At 35.6% G+C, this 8,883-nt stretch overlaps 1 pseudogene; it reads left to right on the forward strand.

Moving 5' to 3' along the window:
• Positions 1 to 7,053, forward strand: part of LOC117173652 — an 11,520-nt pseudogene extending 4,467 nt beyond the window's left edge.
• The last annotated feature ends 1,830 nt before the right edge of the window (positions 7,054 to 8,883 follow it).

An 8,883-nucleotide genomic window follows, 5' to 3' on the forward strand; every position in this document is an offset into this window, starting at 1 on the left:
TATTGCGATAGTTTGTAAACTTTATCCGCAATTACAATACAATTACAATACATATTCGATAAAATAATAATCATAAATTTAGTTTATAGTGTTTCACCAGTCAACATAATTATAAAACCTTTGAAATTACGATTATTCTTGACGCACTTTACACATTAATGTTCAAATTTATTTATAAAGTGTATTTTGCATTCGAATACTACGTCTTTCTTGATTCTAATTTAAAATTTAAAGCCCCTTCAAATACATTTGTATGAATATTTAAAAAAAAATCTGTCATTGATTCTCTCTAAATTTATGTATGTGTAATCGCTAAAAGAAAGAAAAAATTTGCTGAATAAAAGATTCAAATAAAGTGTATAATGTAAATTTTTAAATTCTCATAACTCAAAACTCCGTGGGGGACGGGAAGGCATCACTGTGACTAGTCATAGAAATAATGTAAGTTCACATCCCTGCTCCTTTTTGAACGCCGCGTGGGGGGCGGGAAAATACCCTGTGACTGGTCATAGAAATAATGTAAGATAACACCCCTGCCCCTTTTCCATCTCCTTGTGGGGGGCGGGAAGGCATTCTGTGACTGGTCACAGAAATAATGTAAGATCACTACCCTGCCCCTTTTCCAAAGCTCCGTGGGGGCGGGAAGGCACCCCTGTGACTGGCCATAGAAATAATATAAGATCACATCCCTGCTCCTTTTTCAACGCCCCGTGGGGGGCGGGAAAGACCCCTGTGACTGGTCATAGAAATAATGTAAGATAACACTCCTGGCCCTTTTCCATCTCCTGGTGGGGGGCGGGAAGGCATTCTGTGACTGGTCACAGAAATAATGTAAGATCACATCCCTGCAACTTTCTTTTTAACAACTTTTATTTTAAACATTTTTTTGAATTTCGCATATTGACTGAGATAAACTCAAAAAACCATAATTTTATGTTTTTTTGATGATTTCACCATGAAAATCAAATTTGCGCCAATTTTCACTATCATATTCGTAATCTGCGCATCAAAATACACAGGTATACGCAGTCTTAAGGAAATCGGGCATATCCGCTTTTCGGAAGTTTATCCGAAAAAACATGTTTTCAACTTAATTGTATAGTCAATTTCTCGACATTTCAAAACACCATGATAATATTTATAGACGTGTTTTTTTAAGTCTATTCTTGTACTACTGGCATAGTACTGCCCCGGTCGTGCAGCCAACGTTCTGCCATACTGGGCAAACCCCCGGCTGCCTGTACGTGTGGCAGTACTGGGTCAGTACTGCGCCTGTGGTGAACTCATCATTTTTCGTTAAAAAGAAAACATTGTTTGAATTATAATTTTAAATACAATTAGTCACAATTACAAAAATACACTAATCGCTGGCGAAACGCCCGTACCAGTATTTCACCAGAAATGTATAACACTCCTAAGCCAGTAGTACACCAGTACAATGCTGATCGTTGGCTGAACTCTTGCGCCAGTAGTAGACACAGTATCACGCCAACCATTGGTTGTACTCTTATCTCGGTTGTCAATCAGCACTTGAAGTTGTTATGTGACCAGAACTACGCCATTCACTGGCGAAACACCGATGCTGGTATTTAAACAGTAATGCATATTAATCTTTAGCCAGTAGTACACTAGTATGATGCCAACCGTTGTTTCAACGCTTATGTCAGTATTTGACCAGTTATACGTATCAGTACTGCGCCAATAATACATCCAGTATCACGCCGAAAGTTGGCGAAACTTCTATGTCTGTAGGACACCAGTAGTAATGGTCAGTACGGGGACAGTTGCAAACCAGTACGATGCCAATCGTTGGTTAAACTCTTATGTCAGTATATTTCACTAGTAATAAATATTATTCATAAGCCAGTAGTACAACAGTATGATACCAACCGTTGGTTAAACGCTTATGTCAGTATTTGACTAGTAATACGTACCAGTACTGCGCCAGTAATAGACTCATTATTACAACAACCACTGGCGGAACTATGATGTCGGTTGTCAATCAGCACTTAAAGTTAGTATGGAGCCACTGCTACTTCAATCGCTGGGGAAACGCCGGTGCCGGTATTTCACCAGCGGTGACAGTCAGTACTGGGCCAGTTATGAACAAGTATAACGCCAACCGTTGGCGGAATTCCTGCGTCGGTATTCTACCAGTAATGATAGTTAGTACGGAGCCAATAGTAAACCAGTCGCCCGTGTTCCGCCCTCAGGTCAGGTGAATGAGATAAATGATTTAGACATTTTCAGCAATTTTTAAAAATTAATGGCCATTTCATTGAAATAAATACCACAAATAAAACATAAAATGCAGAAAAACTGAGATATTTCTATTTATTTTAGCCCATTCCACGAATTAGAGACCAAAAATAATAATCGTTAATCCTTTCCTAATACCAAAACCTTTGTAGTTTTTCTCAACACTCTGTAAATTTTGGTGTAGCCGCTCTCATTGCTCGTCACTCATATCAACCAAATTTTCAGGGAAGAAATCTGGATCAGAAAATAGAAAATGGATCTTAAACGACATTCAAATAATCATTTTACGATTAGTTCTTAGATAATCCGCGACAAACCGCTTGTGATTGTCACGTTTTGTTTTACCAAAGAAATTTCGAACGATTCTTGAATGATGCCTATGTAGCTGCTTCTTTGGCCGATAAACATTTGGTAAAGTTGCCGTCTTTTATCAATTTTTAAATATGTTTTTCAAACTTTACCAACTTTACCAACTTTACCCAACGTTTATCGGCTACAAAAGAAACTACATAGGTCATTAAAGAGAGTCGATCGAAATTTCTTCGGTGAAAGAAAAAGTGACTATTACATGCGAATTCTCGCCGATCATGTGAGAAATTACCATAAAATGGAAATTTGAATATCGATTGAAATCCATTTTCTATAGTTGAAGGGTCCGCGGTCTAAGCATGCTAACTGACATTTTCTTAGACTGATTTTTTTGCATTTTCTGGATAATTTTTTATATGCAGCCAATGTCCCGTAAGCGAAACGGCAAAATTCCTTTTAGTGTTTTTAAAATCGATATTCGAAAACCGCGTTTTGGTATCTAGAGCACCACATCGGCTCAGTTTACTCGTAGAATAGGCCAGTGAGACATTTGTCAGTGTGTGTGCAGTTAAGTGTATATGTGCGTCGAAAATTTTTTTGTGGCTACTTTCACGTCATTTCCGATGTTGTCTACAAATCGCTGTAAAGACGAAGGTGAGCCACAGATTTCATTTACTAACACTCAGCAAATTTGTGCAATAAACTATTTTAAATTTCTTCAAGCACATCTATGTTCGGTTTACGATTCCAAACATCTGGACATATAAAACTTGCCAGCAGCTTGAAAAACAAGGCAGAAACATGCGAGTACATGAAAAACAATAGAAAACCAGCGATAGAACACTGCATATAACATGTTTAGATCCTGGACCCTTGTATATAACATATGAATAGCTTTAAATTGTCATATAACGTTCAATTTTGATTTAATTGTTATAAAATTAACGCGTATTTTATTTTTCTAGTAAATGAACAAAAAACATTTTACAGCCCGTGTGGAAATATAGAGGGGTTTCTTGTCGGGGGCCCGCATGGATTGCCCTCAAGCCTTCTGGAATCCATGAAGGCAGTCCAGGCGTGGTCGCTTATGGCAACGAGATGCTAATCCATAGGTGTACAGCATGGGCTTCCCTCATGGATCCCATGGGCACAGTACTGCGTCAGTGCTAGCTAGTACTATACTGCTATACTCTAACGATATGACCAAAAAGGTATTTAAAAAATAAATCTTAATTGATTGCGAGTATTTATCTGCAAATATTAATAGTCCTGTTTAGAGTGAATACATATATTACAATTTGAAACATTATATTACCAATAAAATTTCTCATGCCACGGAGTATCGAACCTACATGTATATACCTAAATCTTTCGCCTAACAGTCTGCAGTGCTAAGCACAGCGCTAAATCGACAAGTTAGAACTCGGTGAAAAAGCCATCTTCATAAGCTACAGTTCAGAAAAGTTAAATTACCATATTTTAAGCTCTCTTTTTCCAATTATTTATTATTATACGACGCTATGTAAATGTAAAATATGCGAACTGTTAAGAGGAAATAATGAAATAATTATTAAATAAATAATTTAAATCGATTACAATTTGTCTTCGGGTAATATTTCGATTTTTCCCGTTGCAGACTACTTCATAACTTTTGGCAATGACAGGAAATGTAATTTGTTATAAACATTTACAATTTTGATCGACGGAACTCAGAAATTTGATCGTGAATTTTGACAATTTCTTAATAATAACATTTTTTTTAATTTCTTGTAAGGTTTGGTTTTCAGGTGTTTTATATTATTTTACAACGTTTAATATTGACATAAAATTTAAATTTTTGTGAATATTTACAATTTTTCATAAAGATGGAACTTATAATTTTTTTCAAGCAGGAAAAAAATTGTTTTGAAGACAGTTGTATTTATAGTTTTAAAAAATTTAAGAACGTATAAACCATATTTTTAAACGTATTTTTTTATGTCTATTTTTTAGGATATAAAATATTCACCCTTCCGACTTAGAAATTTTAATCGTTCATCTGTGAGGCAAACTGAGCTCGGCGCTCTGCAGGGGCCTCTATGGAACTTCCGTATTGTCAGAGTTCGAATTTCAAAAAAATGTTATCAAATTTTTGTCAGAAATTCAATATTTGTAAGTCTGAACTCATTAAACCTTCAATTTTGTGATGTCAAAAAAAGATTCACCCTTTGGACTTTGAAATTTTATTCGTTGATCCATGAGGACAACTAAGCCGGGCCCTGGGCGGCGACCCTCGTACAATTTCCACGCTTGGAACATCCATGCGGACCCCTGCCGGGTCCTCTCGTGCTAAGAGGACTCAGCGAGGGTTTTCCACACTTGAGTTTAAAAAATATTGAAAGTTTCAAAAATAACAACGATTACCCTTCTCTGTGTAAAATTTATAAAATTTCGGTTAACAGGTTTAGAACGCGAACCTTTCATTTTCATTCAGATTTCTTCCATGACAACTTGTGTGATACAAGGGACGAGCACGGAGTGCGGTTATACTAAGATTTACAGAGAATTGAGAAAAACTACAAAGGCTTTTGGGATAAACGAATGCTTAGCGATTATTTTTGGTCTTTTATGTGTGAAACTGGCACAAATCAATATAAATTTTTTAGTTTTTCTGCAATTTATTTTTGTATTTCCCAAAATAATATGACAATTTATGTTTGAAAGCTGCTAGAAATGGATAAATCACTTATTTCATAAACCTGACTTGCTAGAAAAAACCTACACCATATTCGTAATTATCTCAGAAAACTACCGGGAAAATCCTTTTAACTGCTCGGTTCCTAAATCGTGTAACTAAACCTGTGTACTATGAGAAAATCCAAAATTCAACTTTTGAACCAAACAACGCAAAATACGAAAAAAAAGTCTCGAAGATTATTATAATTATATCTTTAAAAGCATCTTTTAAAATTCTTTTAACTCTTTTCTGATAGGAGTTGTTATTTTGGTTTTATTTATCGAAAGTCAAATTTCAAACGGTGTAAAATACGGCAACAATTTTTTTTTAAGAATTTTCAGCTTTTGAAAATTCCTACAAAATCTATTTTTAACTTTTTTTGATAGGACTTGCCATTTTGGCTTTATAACAGGCGAATGATACGTATTAAGTCGCAAAGAAGAAATGTAGCAGTTTTTTTTTATTCTTCAAAAATAATATGAAAAAAATCCTATTTTTAGCATAAAAACGTGAGATAGAGAAAAATGTCTGAAGAAAGGATTATAGCTATTTACTCTAAGGTAATTTGGAATTTTACATTTAAAAATGTCAGACAAAAATCGAGCGCGTGGCGCGAGTGTCATGATGAGAATGTGTACTTTAACGTCTACAGAGTTTTGAGCAATTTAGTCTTTAACTATGTACACCTAATTACCTAGTAAGTTCATAATGTGAGGATGCATACAAATACTGGGATGTATACTCGTACATCCTAGTATTTGTACGCATCTGCAAGCAACTCTTTTATCAAAGAGATGTTTTTGATAAATTTTTATTCCAGCATTCAAAATGCAATGTTTGTGCATTTTCGAGCGCGAAACGCGAGATCCGATAGGCGCGCTCAAATTTGCAAGCCGCGTGCCATAAAAATGTGTTTACACAGTGGGCAGATTTGTTCTATTACAAAGAAAATCAGCAATTAATTTAGTAAGCAATTAAAATAGGAATTGAACGACCTGATCACTATTTTTCGAATTTGCCTGAATCGAGTTAAAATTCACTAAAGCCATGCATTTTTCAGCTGGTTTGAATTTGACGCAAACAATTCACCATCCAGTTTATGCAGCGTTTCGCAGCAAATATTGCTGCATACACAAAGAAAAATCTATGGAATGGAAAGGCAACTCGGAAAGAGCAGTTTTTACAATGTTCCTCCACGAATTTACTCGAGATGTTGCAATTGCTGTTTCCCATTTCTTTAGAGAACCAGCTACTATAAATTATCCTTTCGAAAAAGGACCTCTAAGTCCCAGATTCAGAGGCGAACACGCACTACGAAGGTTATTCATAATTTTCTGTTTCACTTGTTTAACTGTTTACGTTTTATGTTTAGGTTTGTAATACTTTATATATAATTTTAATTTTTGCAGGTATCCATCTGGAGAAGAAAGGTGCATAGCTTGTAAAATGTGTAAAGCAATTTGCCCAGCACAGGCCGAGAAGCCTGTCCTGTGAACGCAATTGTCCAGGCAAAAAAATTTTGTAATTGAATTATCCTCTAATTCTTACATGAAATAAAACGTTATTGTAAGGTAATTTCGGTTTTATAGGGTCCAAATCTCGAATTTTGAACTGAGACATAAGAAGAAATGTTGTACAACAAGGAGAAGCTCCTGAGCAACGGAGACAAATGGGAATCAGAAATCACCAATAACATCCACGCACATCACTTGTACCGCGAACTGAAAGTTTGTATGACTGTTATCTGCATTAAACATGGAAAAACTTAGTGCATTACAAATTATATTTAAAACAAACGAATAAGACATAGAACATTAATAATAGATGTTATGCTTTCACGATGATTCATTTTGATAAAAAGAGATATTTCGGGTTTCAGTCGTGTAAAAAACTACGATTTGTTTGCCGACGTTTCGTGAACATTGCAGTTCACATCTTCAGGGCTGACCTGAAACTAAGGTATCAGGTCATGTTGTTCTTAGGTATACTCTTTATGATGCCTGTGATTGGCCAGAACGCTCCACCGTGGGGCTGGTCGAACTTGTTTGGCCAATCAAGTTTTTTTTTTAACTTGAGTGAACGGGAAGCCAAATCAGATTGGTATTATATCCATTCTCCCTATTGATATTATTTGGATATTTTAAGATTTCGATTGCTTCCCTATGTTTTCTTGGAAATTTGCTGTGTGTTTTAGCAATTACTGTTATTTCATCAAATAAAATGTTATGTCCTGTTTCGATATGATGTTCAGCTAGTGCTGATTGCGTGAAATGCTTTAGCCTGACTTTACTCTCATGTTCCTTAATACGTTGGCTCACCGCTCTCCCGGTTTCTCCAATGTAGACTTTGCCACGAGCACAAGGGATTTTATATACTACTGGATCACTGAGGGTGCCTTTTTATCTTTAAGGTTATTTAGCCTTGGATGTAGGGTAGGGTGGTGGTTATTTCTCTCTCTCTTTTTTTCGTAGGTTGTGTTGACTGACTTTTTTGAGTGTGTTTTTTATTGCTTTATTAATTTGTTTGTTTGTATAATCGTTCTATATTAGGATTTATTTAACGTTTTGTAATTCTTTCTGTAAGTTATCTTTATCTGTTATTGAGATAGTTCTGTATACAAGGGAGTTAATGACCGATTGTTTTTGTGATGGGTGATGGAGGGAGGAGGCATGTAGGTATCTGTTTGTATGCGTGAGATTTCTGTAAACTTCATGACCTAATGTGATATCAGATTTTTTTAAAACTAATACATCTAAGAAAGTCAATTTTCCGTTTTGTTCTATTTCCATGGTGAACTGGAGATTAGGATGTAATTAATTGATAAAATCGAAAAACTTATTTAGTTCATCTCGTCCATGTTGCCAGAAGATAAATGTGTCATCAACGTAACGGAACCAGAATTCTAGTTTAAGTTTGGCTTGGTTGAAGATTTTATTTTCTAGATGTTCCATAAAGACATTAGCTATTACAGGTGATATGGGAGATCCCATTGCTGCTCCTGCGGTTTGTTCATAGAATTGGTTTTTGAACTAGAAGTAAGTATTATTGAGATAGTGTTCTATCAAAGGTACGAGCTCGGAAGGGAAGTTTGTGAAAGATTTAATAATATCAATTGTATCCGAGATTGGTACTTTCGTAAAAAGGATACTATGTCGAAACTCACTATGATGTCTTGGGGTTGAATGTGAATCTGTTGTATCTTTTTAATAAAGTCAAATGAGTTTTGGACGTGAGTGATGGATTTTCCTGTAAAAGGATTTAGTTTTGCAGCGACGAAGCGTGCTAGGTTGTATGTTGGTGAGTTTATGGCGCTGACGGTCGGTCTGAGTGGAATATTCTCTTTGTGTGCAAAGAACGTTACAATTGACCTATGACTTGGGTACGTACCTGAACGTAGAGTTTTCCGCTCTCTCGATTGCTGATGTAAAAAAGGGGGTTTCCATTTGAAAAAACAAAGTTTACCTTCAAAAAGCCATGAAGGTCAACTTCAAGGTCAAAATTAAGGTCATCATTGAATTCCTCGTTGAAATTTACTTCAGGAATGACCTTCACTTTTTTGAAAAATATTTTACCTGAGCAAATATCCAACCGTCCCGGGA

Source organism: Belonocnema kinseyi, chromosome 5 (genome assembly GCF_010883055.1).
Source record: "Belonocnema kinseyi isolate 2016_QV_RU_SX_M_011 chromosome 5, B_treatae_v1, whole genome shotgun sequence".
In the NCBI taxonomy this organism is placed as follows: Eukaryota; Metazoa; Arthropoda; class Insecta; order Hymenoptera; family Cynipidae; genus Belonocnema; species Belonocnema kinseyi.